This window comes from Mus pahari, chromosome 15, assembly GCF_900095145.1.
Source record: "Mus pahari chromosome 15, PAHARI_EIJ_v1.1, whole genome shotgun sequence".
In the NCBI taxonomy this organism is placed as follows: domain Eukaryota; kingdom Metazoa; phylum Chordata; class Mammalia; order Rodentia; family Muridae; genus Mus; species Mus pahari.
Genome location: NC_034604.1, coordinates 75711435 through 75725111, shown reverse-complemented (window position 1 = coordinate 75725111; position 13677 = coordinate 75711435). Strand labels below are relative to the sequence as shown.

The 13677-nt window shown below is 48.3% G+C and overlaps 1 protein-coding gene across 8 annotated transcripts in view; it reads right to left on the bottom strand.

The window, feature by feature from the left end:
- The window catches only part of Znf516 (zinc finger protein 516), a 93788-nt gene that overhangs the window by 60108 nt on the left and 20003 nt on the right, over positions 1-13677 (bottom strand). Inside the window, exon 2 of one of the 8 annotated variants that reach the window (XM_029546887.1) lies at positions 6532-6668. The exons of the other annotated variants lie outside the window; for them this stretch is intronic. The gene's annotated coding sequence lies outside the window, so the exon portion shown is untranslated. The remainder of the gene's footprint in view (positions 1-6531; positions 6669-13677) is intronic. 8 annotated transcript variants of the gene reach the window in all.

Sequence of the window (13677 nt, the reverse complement as noted above, 5' to 3'; positions counted from 1 at the left end):
CTCACCTCTGCCTGGGCACTCTCACCTCTGCCTGGGCACTCTCACCTCTGCCTGGGCACTCTCACCTCTGCCTGGGCACTCTCACCTCTGCCTGGACACTCTCATCTCTGCCTGGGCTCCCCGAAGAATGTGAAGGGGCTGTCTCCAGGAGAGTGAGCAAGTCCAATCTATAGAGATGCTCCAACACAGAGCATACTTAGGTGGCTCTACAGCAAGGCTTCTCACCAAGTACACCACAGCACATTTCCAGGATTCTATCAGCACCAAGGATGGAGTTTAAACTGCCACCACACATCTGTACATGAACAAACCAAGAGATGCTCGATTCACTGTATAGTCTGGGGATGTGAGTTCAGTCTCTAACACGGGTGTTCTGTCAAGCCCCTCTTGCCCAAACATAGCAAGGCATGGGTTTTTGTTTCCTGTTTTATTTCCTGCTGGGTTTATTTTGTTTTGCAAAAATCCCTTTGCTGCACTAAGCCTGAGTCCATCCAAGAGTGCAGTGAGCTTGGTCCTGCCCTACCATAGGGAACGCCACAGAAAGGGAAGCCACAGGTCTCCAGCTGTGGATCAAAGTGACAGAACGCCAGAGTGGGCAACCTGCAAGTGTAGACACACACAGCAGACAGAAGGTCTGCAAGAACCCCAGGTGAGCCAGCATGTCACTGCCCATATACATCACAGAGAGTAGAACATGGTTCTGGTGCACAAGGATCTCCCTTCTACAAAGTCTTGACAGGAAACTGCATCCTCATTCTGTCTAGGAAGTCTTGACAGGAAACTGCATTCCTCATTCCTTCTAGAAAGTTCTCAACAGTAAACTGCATTCCTCACTCTCCCCTCGCTCACTGGACATCTCCACCCCAAGCGTGTGAACTGCATGCTCACACAGTCAGATTAGTTTCCTAAATCAGTGCTAAGATCTCTTAAGGGAAACTGCAGACAAAGTAAGGCTGTGTCCTTCAAAAGCAGAACCAAGGGCTAGGGACATGATTGGGTCAGCAAAGGGCTTGACACACAAGCATGAGGACCCGAGTTCAGGCTGCCAGCATCCCTGTGAACAAAGCTGGGCTTGGTAGTGCATAGTCCCAGTGGGCAGACAGAGACAGGAGGATGACTGCATCTTGCTGAACACAGAGCCTGGCCAGATTGGTGAGCTCTAGTGTTGCAACAGACCTGTTTCCAAAAAGCAAGATAAAGAACATGTGAGAAAGACATCAAAATTAGCCTCTGGCTTTTACATGGGCCCGAACACACACACACACACACACACACACACACACACACACATGCACAGAGAGACAGAGACAGACAGACAGACAGACAGACAGACAGACAGACAGACAGACGGATGTCCTTTCCTAAAACACAATCCAAAGTTGGAATCTAGAGAGGTTGTCTCAATACTTCAGCCACCAGTTCCCTCGACACCTTGCCGGTCCTCACTGCGTCCGTGCCTCAAACACTCTCACGTGCACAGGCTAAATGTATAAAGGTCAAGGCCCTCCCAATGTAAGTGCCACTAGCAGCTGCTCTTGCTGAAGTACCAAGTCCTTAGAGAAAAGCCACCCTGCAAAGAGACCTTTCAAACAGCACGCACAGTGAGCCAGAGACACTCACGCTGTCCTTCCCTGGTGGTGCTAAGAGGCAAGCCGCTTCTTGTATGGGGCCCTTACCAAGGGAGGTCCATAGGGAACTGCACCCCCAGAATAACCCAGAAGGGAACAGGGCCTAGCACCCCAGAGAACAGAGGCTGGAGACCCATCAGCAGCCCATCAAAGCAGCATTGTGAAGAAAGACTGTGAACATGTAACTGCATACACATGCTCCCGCCAGTGGACAGGCATGTGAAGCCACAGAACATGTTTGCGGACATCTATAGAATTGTCTGCATTTTAAGTGTGCACATGTCACATGTTGGTGTGTGAGAATAATCTAAGCATGTCAAACGAAGGTGAAAAGACTTTCATTCCTGTAAGTGGATCTGCTCAGCAGCTACTGTGGGCTCTGGATGATGCTGGTGCATCCTAACACCCTCCCAGCTGCTGCCTCTGGTTCCGATTCTGAGATGGTCAGTTCTGTCCCTCAACAGATAGCTCCGAATGTGCGCTGGCTTCACCTCTGTGACAGTAGAGACACTGTTTTCCTGAACATCGCTATGCTCTTCCCCAGAGTCCAAATTTCCCTGAGCACTTCTCTTCCCTTCCCAGAAAAAGATTCAGGCCGCCAGGAGGGAGTAGGGGGCCTCCACTGTAGCTAGGGCAGTCCTGCTGTTGCTCAATCCAATGTGTGGATTCTTAGCAAGCATGGTCAGTGTGCACACACTTGAGACTCTGAAAACATGTTCAGAACAGACTACCTTCTGTCCTGGGGAACCTTCTGTTAAATGGACCAACAGCCATGCTTTCTCCGTACACGCTGCAAAGAGCTGCAGTCCTTCTAAGGGGCCTCCACGGCACTTGCACATGAGAGAACATGGGAATCAGAATGGTATGCAGGGATTTTTCTTGGATTTTGAATGGTCCAGGGGCGAGCTGCAGCCCTGAGACAGACATTATGATAGTGGTGAGCCTCACAATAACACACACCAGCAACAGGTAACAAAGTCAGCCACTGGACGGCGGAATGAGCCGTCGACATCCATTAGGTGGGTCTACCTCCGCAGAGGACCTTACTGAAATTCTGCAGGAGATTCTCACTGCCCACACCCATGCCCATGTCCGAATCTCTGCAACCTCATCATTCCACCACTGCTGACGTAATGGTGTAAGCCAAGAACACACACGCTCACAAATGAACACTGTCTGTGACACCCTACGCTGAGCTTGCAGCTTGGATTGACCCAACCATTCTCATGCCTATAGAACCCAGCAAGAGGCTAAATGCACCATGTTTCCAGAAGTGAAACTCCACCGTACTGCCGTCGCCAACTGTGCCCAGGACTCAACACACAACACGAGGATCATGTCTGCTGGGGTTTGAACCTAGTTTAGATGACAACACTCAGAGTGGACAGTCTGGAAGTGTCCCTTGGGGCTGTGTCCCTTCTACCTCAACACTCCACCTCCCCCTTCCAGAATATCCAAGTTCCATTCTCTACACAGAGCCTACTCAGGTGTCCTGAGAGAGAGCCTGGGCCCCACAAATGGATGTGATCTGAATATACACCACCAGCACTCAATCACCACTCTGGTCAGCAACCAAGCAAGCTGCGGCCACACAGCTTGCAGAGCCCAGACTCACACAGTAGAAGCAGGAGACCATGGGTCAGCTGGCACAGGAGCTCAAGTATAAATCAGGACAAAGCTGCAGGTATGTGATGGACTACCTTCTCCAGCATCCTTCTCTCATCTGGGCGGGCCCTATGGCTTGTAAAAGGAAAGTAGACACCTGACATAATACTACGAAGGGCTAAGTGTCTGGGGCCAATGTGGCTGAGGACCACGGACAGGAGCCCATCAGTGAAAGGGGTTCCTGTCCCCCACAGCAGAACCCATGCTGTATCACTGTCGAATCCTCTCCTTTACAGGAAGCGATGGGCTGATCCGAGGCACACTAAATAAGGCTCCTTAATCCTTCACTGGCAAATGCCCCAGGGACTCCATGACCAAGGCAGCCTGGAGTTTGTCTGTAGCAGCACAATCGCCATTAGTGGCACCATCTTTTCATGTACCTGGGGATCATGACAGTTTCCCCAGTCACACTGAAGAGACTGCAGAGGTCAGAATCTGGTGTGTGTTGAGAGCTAGGAAGGCTACGCAGACCATTCAGATGCCCAGCTTAACAAGGTCTGTGACAGGAAGGAGAGGCTGGCAGGGAGGCCTGGTCACCTACAATGTCTTCACTTGTCATCAACTTACTTATAGGACAAGGAACATTTTGCATCAGCAAAATTCAAAAGCAACATGAGAAAATGGACCCCAAAGCTTACAGCCCTAGTCCACATGGGATCCTAGCCAACGCCTGCACTCTCTTGAGGCCCATGATTCAGCAGCAGCCCAAGTACTCAAAGTCCACTGCAGAGCACAGAGGCAAACCGTCACCTGCAGGTCACAATGAGATCCAACAGGCATTTCTGAAGAGGCCAATGGAGACTGTGGAGCTCCACCCCAGATAGGGCCACTGCTCCACGCACCCTAGATTAAGAGTCTAAACCAGGCCTAGGACCCTCCTTCCTCCCTCTGCATAACACCTGAACCTCCACCCCATCCCCAGAGGCAGCATCTAATTACACAAGAGACAATAGCCAGTACCATGTGTCACGAGCTGGTTTAAACACACGGCTGGGATAGGCTTCAGTCACAGAATGCTTGGTGACACCCTGCACCCCAACTCAGACCTGTCAGAATAAACACATGTCTGCACCCCAGTCGGCCTACACATCACCCTTAAAATAATTCCAACTCAGTTCTTCATAGAGCTAGAAAGAGTAAACTGCAAATTCATCTGGAATAACAAAAAACAGGAGAGCAAAAACTTCTCAATGATAAAAGAACCTCTGGTGGAATCACCATGCCTGACCTCAAGTGCACTACAGAGCAATTGTGATAAAAACTGCATGGTACTGGTACAGTGACAGGCAAGGAGATCAATGGAATAGAATTGAAGACCCTGAAATGAACCCACATACCTATGGTCACTTGATCTTTGACAAATGAGCTAAAACCATCAAGTGGAAAAAAGACAGCATGTTCAACAAATGGTGCTGGTTCAACTGGCAGTTAGCATGTAGAAGAATGTGAATCAATCCACTCTTATCTCCTAGTACAAAGCTCAAGTCCAAGTGGATCAAGGACCTCCACATAAAACCAGATACACTGAAACTAATAGAAGAGAAAGTGGGGAAGACTCTCGAACACATGGGCACAGGGGAAAGATTCCTGAACAGAACAGCAATGGCTTGTGCTGTAAGATCAAGAATCGACAAATGGGACCTCATAAAATTGCAAAGCTTCTGTAAGGCAAATTGTAAAGCTTCAATAAGACAAAAAGGCCACCAACAGATTGGGAAAAGATCTTTACCAATCCTATACCTGATAGAGGGCTAATATCCAATATATACAAAAAACTCAAGAAGTTAAACTCTAGAAAACCAAAGAGCTAACAGAGCTAAACAAAGAATTCTCAACTGAGGAATATTGAATTGCTGAGAAGCACCTAAAGAAATGTTCAACATCCTTAGTCATCAGGGAAATGCAAATCAAAACAACCCTGAGATTCCATCTCACTCCAGTCAGAATGGCTAAGATCAAAAACTCAGGTGACAGCAGATGCTGACGAGGATGTGGTGAAAGAGGAACACTCCTCCATTGTTGGTGGGATTGCAAACTGGTACAACCACTCTGGAAATCAGTTTGGCGGTTCCTCAGAAAATTGGACATAGTATTACCTGAGGACCAAGCTATACCACTACTGGGCATATACCCAGAAGATCTTCCAACTTGTAATAAGGACACATGCTCTACTATGTTCATAGCAGTCTTATTTATAATAGCCAGAAGCTGGAACAAACCCAGATGACCTTCAACAGAGGAATGGATATAGAAAATGTAGTCCATTTACACAATGGAGATCCCGCATACAAAAGTCTCCCGAGGCTCTGATCTCTGGGTTTTAAAACCAAGGTGGTGGCAGCCTTGTTGAGCGTCCCTGTGGCAGCAGCAGCCTTGCTGAGCATCCCTGTGCAGGGCAGTCTAGCAGGACTGGCTCCACAGAGGCTCAACAAGGGGACAAAAGCCCCTTCAACATCCTTGTCTACCTAGATTCCAAGCGCCTCTGGGGAAGGAAGGGCAACTCCATTCCTCGTGGAGCCACCCTGGTCTTTTCTAAACACTACAGGCAGCCGCTCAGCAGCTAAGGAAGCTGGGATCCTGGAGATGCCCTACCCAGGGGCCCTAAACACTGTGCACCCAGCACAGATGGAGACAGGGCAGGCAAGCCTCTCACAGCCCTGCCCTGTAATACTGCTTCATTATCTGTGTGGTCATATCAGCAGTACTGCGGCCTTCCTTACAGATGCAAGCATGCAAGTTACACTCACTGTTTTCCTGTTTCCTTTAAATCCATCTTCAGGTACAAAATAGCTGCACGTACCTTACCCTCTTTAAGCCAACAGCGCGATGAAGGGATGAAGAATGCAAACCACTGCCTCTAATCTCTACCCATGAGTTTACAAACTTGGTCACATGGGCAGCCTCACAAACTGGTACAATCCACCCAAGCACAGAGGCTCCTTGTGAGACTGCCCTGGACCTACATGCCAGTCAGAGCTGCCTGGCTGCATACCCCAGTTCCCGACCCTAGGATATACAAGGTTCCCTAGACACCTAGTATCCAACGGGCCATAAAGGTCCAGAAACTGGCAATGTCTATCTTCTCTGCAACAAAATGTATGTACAGTACTTGTCTAAAAATCACAGCTATTAAAACAGGTGATGCCCTTCATCATTTGTGGCCTGCACAGGCCTATAATCTCTGACACAAGCCATTCAACTAAAGCAGAGAAGAGAATTCAGTCTAAGAAGTGCCTACCTCATAAGCATAGATACTCCAATGTGACCCCAAGAACCCACATGGTACAAGTTCCAGGAAGGTGTAGGTAAGGATACTTGAGTCTTGCAAGCCCGACAACCTCACCAAATCAGTAAGCCTCAGGCCAGTGGGAGACCCTATCCAAAAAAAAAAAAAAAAGCAATGTGTACAGATATAGACGCGCACATGCACATGCGCACACACACACACACCAACTGCAGGGGTACAGATAAAGATGTCTATCCATGTAACCGTTCACTTCCCAGCTTGGTCCTCACAGAGCCTCTCTGTGAGGGCTCTACACATTGCCCTCACTCACACATATCTGTATCCTAGTGTGGAAAGATGCTGAACCCCCAGGGACAGTAGTGTGTGAACAACAAGAAGGGCTGGGGGCAGCAGCAGAAGAGGCCTAGTACCCTCTCCTCATCAGCATCGAGCTCACTCCAGAGTATTCTGTTTGTTCTCATGAAGTCACAAGCCCCCCACCCACCCCTGCCATTCAGGCCTGAACACAGTCAGTAGAGTGGAACCCGGGCGTGCTAACCTCTGCTGCCTGGCAGAAACTTTCTGCCTTCTCCCAGCAAAATGTAAAATTAGCAAACTGACAGAAGGGTGAGGTCACCAGGCCAAAATTACACCCAAACCACTGCTTCTTAAGCATGTGCTACCCTGCTCCTCACGCACGGGGCTGCAAAAACCATGGCTCCATCCTTATTCTTATAAGGCGGCTCCTCCTCCTCCTCCTTCTTCCTCCTCCTCTTCCTCCTTCTCCTCCTCCTCTTCCTCCTCCTCTTCTTGTTTTTTTCAAGACAGGGTTTCTCTGTGTAGCCCTGGCTGACCTGGAACTCACTCTGTAGACCAGGCTAGCCTCAAACTCAGAAATCCGCCTGCCTCTGCCCCCCAAGTGCTGGGATTAAAGGCGTGCACCACCATGCCTGGCTTTTAAGGCTTCTTTAAGCAGGCCTCTGTGGAGCCTGGTGAGTGTGCAGGCTGCTAGATGGACCCTATCTAAAAAGCACACTCAGAACTCTCCACCACATTCTTGCTTTTCTACGCTGAATAACCAAAAAGCTGGTAACAGTTTCCACTACTGACTGGGGGTCAGGTGTATTCTCTCAATGGAAAAAAATGGGAAAGCCCTGGGCTTATTCGAGGAAAGGCTCACGTTCAGAGGACCCATGGCAACGTTTGTCTTCTTTCTAGAATCTTCAACATTACAGAAAATATAATGCAATGTTGGCATTAAACAGAAACTTCATTTTCTAATTTTGTCTCCTTCCATTGGAATGCTCTGAAGCCAGAAGTTAAGCCACTGTCCTGGAAGTCAGGCATAGCCACCTCACCAAGGGACTGTCACCAAATATTCACAACTGTTTTAAAGGCAGGCACTGAGTTGTACATTTATCACAACAAAAATACAAAAATAAAGACTTTAAATAATCGAGTTCATGTAAAATCCTATTGTATGTCCTTCCCCCAGGGATCTACAGCATGACACATGAAATGTGTAAGTATCAGCAAGTAAATAGCTTATTTTTAAATTTGGATGCAGCTAATTAATCACTACTTCTTAAGATTCATTTTCTTTTTAATTATGCTTGGGGTGTGCACTTGAGCCCAGGCACACATGAAAGCCAAGAGTCTGTCAGATTGCTGGAAGCTGGAGTTACAGATGGTTGTGAGACACCTGATATGGGTCCTGGGATCTAAACTCGGGTCCTCGGGAAGAGCAGCAAGTGTTCTTAACCACTGAACAATGTCTCCAGCCCCAATCCATTTGATTTCTGTTAACATTTAACTACCATCCTTGGCTGAAAGCATGCAAGTTCCTACAGTTAGAAGCCAGGGTATCTTATCTGAGATTCTGTGTCTACACCAGGTTGATTTTGTAAGCTAAATAAAACTGACAATACTTCCATATCCTTTTCCCTCCACATACCTTCTATGACGGTTTCTGTGTTAACTACCAAATCAGAAAGCACCTTCCAACTGTCAGCAGTCTTCACAAGAAGTAAGCATAGGCAAAAATGCTATGGGAGCACTGCAGGGCAGCTGGGGGTACACAGCACAGGCACTGCAGGGCAGCTGGGGGTACACAGCACAGACACTGCAGGGCAGCTGGGGGTACACAGCCCAGGCACTGCAGGGCAGCTGGGGGGTACACAGCACAGACACTGCAGGGCAGCAGGGGGATACACAGCACAGACACTGCAGGGCAGCTGGGGGGTACACAGCACAGACACTGCAGGGCAGCTGGGGGGTACACAGCCCAGACACTGCAGGGCAGCAGGGGGGTACACAGCACAGACACTGCAGGGCATCTGGGGGGTACACAGCCCAGGCCCTGCAGGGCAGCTGGGGGTACACAGCCCAGGCACTGCAGGGCAGCTGGGGGGGTACATAGAACAGGCACTGCAGGGCAGCTGGGGGGTACACAGCACAGACACTGCAGGGCAGCTGGGGGGGGTACACAGCACAGACACTGCAGGGCAGCAGGGGGGTACATAGAACAGGCACTGCAGAGTAACAGGGCAACAGTGGGGTACACAGCCCAGGTACTGCAGGGCAGCTGGGGGGTACACAGCCCAGGCACTGCAGGGCAGCAGTGGGGTACACAGCCCAGGCACTGCAGGGCAGCTGTGGGGTATACAGTCCAGGCACTGCAGGGCAGCAGTGGGGTACACAGCACAGACACTGCAGGGCAGCAGTGGGGTACACAGCTCAGGCACTGCAGGGCAGCAGTGGGGTACACAGCACAGACACTGCAGCGTGGCTGTGAGGTTCACAGCCCAGCACAGCACGGGCTATTTCTCCACTCGTCCCAACAAGGAAGCTCAGGCATCCAAGTGAGGCAATCTCCACAGAACCTTCTAAGAGCAGAGCACTCATCTGTCAGGGGAGGACACACAGGCCTGCCCTGTCTCCAACCACATGTGCACTTTAATCTGTCACTGAATTTAGCTGGCCCTTAACTTTCCACATTTGTGTATGAGATATTTATAATGTGGAAAAAAACAACAACAACAATTTTTCAATTTAACTCTGTGTCTTCTGCAAGGTGGGGCAGATGTAAAGAGCACAGTTCTTGCCTCTGTTTCAGCTGTCTACAGGCTGGTCCTGGCTGGTCCTGGCTGGTCCTGGCTGGTCCTGGCTGGTCCTGGCTGGTTCTAGGTGGGTTTGGTTTGTCTTCAACAATCTCCCACAAGCTAGAGTGATCTGGGAAGAGGACTTCTACCACAAGATGCCCTCATCATACATCTGCATGCAGGAGAGACGTAGTGACTCTTCCTCATTAATGATTGGTGTGGATAGGCACAGCACACTGCCAGGGAGGCAGGGGAATGCCATCCCTGGGCAAGTGAATATGAATTGTAGAGAAAGCAGGTTGAGTGTTCCAGTTCCTGCTTCCAGGTTCCTGTCTCAGGTTTCTGCCTTGGCTTCCTCCAAAGGACTGTGACACCGGATAAGGAAGTCAGATAAACACTTACCTCTCCAACTTGCTTTTAGTCATGATGTCTCATTGAAGCAATAGAAACCCCAACTAAGACAACGCCACAGAGGGTTGAAATGCTCTGACTGAACTAACCCATCCCCACAAGATGAGATTCTGCAATACAAGTTGATGAGAGGTCCCAGGCGTTTATCCAAAAGCCCTGGCGTTTCCACCCATGCCCAGGATTCAGACCCCAAGTCTCCACCTCAGAGCTCACTTCCCTGACTACAGCCAGGGTCACAGCTTACTAGGAGTCTTCCAGACTGCTACAGGCAGGGGCCACCCACACTGCCTCACTCCCCTCTAACACTTAGTGTCCTGCTTTTAGGATCCCTGTCCCTGTAGTTCCCTGGGGGCACACCTGCAATTCACACACACATAAATGTAATTACAAAAATTAAAATTATAATCATGTACATTTAAATTTTTAGTCAGAAGACACACAGGCTCTGAACCACTGGCCTAGCATTTAGCAGTCCTTAGTACTCATACACAGTTATACATACATACATGGGTGGGCACATATGCACCATGGCAGGTATGTGTTTCAAGGCATTACTGTGAGCACTCATGCATGTTTGCATGCTTACACTGACATAATCATGCCAACATGTGTGAGTGTAGATATGTGGCACACTTGCAAGGTATTGTGGTATGTATACTTAGAAAGTACATGCCTACATACTTACACACTTATTCACTGCTCCATAACTGTGTACTTTGTACATGTGTGCCTGTACACACTCATATACCTACAACAGGGAAGACCTTCATGTGCACACACATAGCCACGTGCAACTGCGTGCACATGTTAACATGCACAGGCATCCACACACCTCTGAGCTCTAGCAGACGGCACTGCCTTTCCTCTCTAGGGCTTTGTCACTTGGAGGCCTCCTGAACCATCACCGACTCCTCCACAGAAGCTGCAAGTCTACTTGCAAGGGTAATCTGGCCAAACAAAGGGATGACTCAGAAAGTTCAAGCTCAGAAGGAAAAAACAGAACAGAACAAAACAAACAAACCTAGTCCTGCAGTGAGCACTTACTCCCGTAAACAAAGGAGACAGAACCCAGTCTAAACATCTGCAATCCATTCAGGAAATACACATTCAATCACAACGAACCTCAAATGAAACGTATACCATGCACAAAACCAAATCCACAAGACTGCATACACAAAACCACCATCAAGAGGTGAACATGGCATGGTGTGGGTTAGGACCGAGTGTCAGTAGAGGACACTCAACTGCAGGAGCCCCTCTGCCTGGGCATCCCCTGGGAGCTGAGGGCTGAACAGGCACAACCTAGGGATCAAAAGTTACTACTGAAAACCAGCTGGGGACCTAACAGGTATTTCTAAATGACTGACCGAGAATTCAATGGAGTTAATTGATATAGACTGATAAAAATAAACAGTAACTCAAAGAAGCATGGACAGCGGCCTAGAAGCCCACAGCCTAGAAGCCCGAGTGAAACCTGCTCAAAGGGAAGGTCGGCAGCAGGAGACAGCTAAGAACATGTTTCAGAAATAAGTGAGAGAAACTCAAAAGAAACAATCCATACTAGGATTAAAAGCTAAATCCAACTATTTGTTCCCTACAAGGCCCTCCTAAAATTAAAGAGCTCTGAACAGTTGAACAAAAACAGTAGATAAAAATACACCCAACAATGAAGAACAAAACCTACAGCGAAAATCAAAAACGTCATTGGCAGTTTAATTCAGGGTGGAGAGCAGCCCAAGGCTGAGAGAGCACTTACCCAGCACATACAAGGCCCTGGTCTCGTCCCCAGCACTGAAGAAACATCCAAAAGAACCCACTAAGACAAAAATCATACAATTATAAAGTGTGGAGATATCTTTGTCCTCAACTGTCGAGACAAACAACGGAATGAAACAGAAAACACAAGTTCATGAACACCCAGAAGCATCAGCAGAGAGAAAGAAGACCTCAGAATGTAATGAACCTCAGAGGCCTGGATGGTTGGGAAACCAAAAAGAAGAAACAGAAGATCCAGAAGGACAGTTAAGCTTTCTATAACTAATATGTAACCATCAAACTCCAGTCTGTACACAAGGTGTCCCACACAACTCAGAAGCCAGCGGAGGCCCCCATGGGCTCCACAGGCACCAAGAAGAACGTTAACAAGTGCTCCTAAAACAGTATCACCAGAGGATCAGCCACGTTACAGGCTCAACTCTTCAGAGTAACGCAGAGAAGGCCAAAGCTAAGCTGTCCACAGGTTCAAAGGTCAAATATACAGACAGAAGCAAAATAAATACCCAAGGCTAGCCCACAAAGAAACAGTACCAAAGCAGCACTGGGCAGATAAAATCAGCTACTGACCCCTCCATGACCCCAGTGAAGCATACAGGCAGGAGGAGGAGGTAGTCTGATGGCCGCCCAGCAGAAAAACTAAAAGAACAGAATGGTTCATGGTTACACATGCATGTGAATTTGGGAGGCCAAGGTAGGAGAATAGTGAGCTGGGAAGCTCAAAGGATCAAACAAAGGCTGGAGAGATGGCTCAGCAGTTAAGACTGTCTGGGGAATCTGCCTGTGTTTGCCCTCCCCACACTGTGTCATCCATGACTTGCATGTCGATACTGGGGTTTGAAGTCAGGTCCTCTTGATTTCATAGCAAACACGGTTACTGCTTAGAGCTCCTCATTCTGTCGTTTTTACATATAAAAATTAAAGGCATGGATGAGTGCACACCCACCTGTCTGCACACACACCATGCACCCGTATAGTGCCCAGTGTACGAAGAGCAGACTATTTGGGTGGCCTTACCACAGACATCCGACAGGGAATGCTGTGCCCACCAGCTACGTGCCCTGAGTTTGTTCTGTCTGAGAGGTGGATATTTGTGTTGTCTCCAGGGTTTCTAGCATGCAGGGGTCTTTCCGGATATGCAGTTGTCTATATTTGTGGGAATATTTCTTTAGGGTAAGTTACTCAAGGTGTGGTGTTAGGAACAAGGGGTCATTTTAATGGGTTAGTGTCATCAGACTTCACAACAAAGGTACCCTATGGCATGGTTCTCTCCCTGTCAGAAGTCTGTGTACTGATTAGTTTCTCTGTGTTTCATACTATCTGTCTTTTAAATCATGGTCAGCCTGAAATACCATTGCAGTTTAAGGTATGTGACACACTGTTGCTGTCTTCATACACACCAGAAGAGGGCACTGGATCCCAATACCAATCAATGGTGGTAAGCCATGTGGCTGGGAACTGAACTCAGTCAGTGATCTTAACCACTGGGCCATCTCTCCAGCCTGATAAGTATGTCTAAACATTAGCAGATCATTGTTTCTTTTGCAAATCTCCTGTTCATTTAGTCAGTTTTTCTACCAATAGTATGGAATTTTTGCTTTACAAGAACACTTTGAATATGTTCCTAAAATCTTATGGCATATATTTAAACTTATTTTTGTATGTGTGTATGTGTGTGAGTATATGTTTGTTTCTCTCTCTCTCTCTCTCTCTCTCTCTCTCTCTCTCTCTCTCTGTGTGTGTGTGTGTGTGTGTGTGTGTGTGTGTGTGTGTGTGTTTACCTGCAGGGGCCAGAAGAAGGCATCAAACCCCTGGTGCTGGACTTGAAGGTGGTTGTGAATGGACCAGCATGGGTGCTGGGAACTGGACTTGA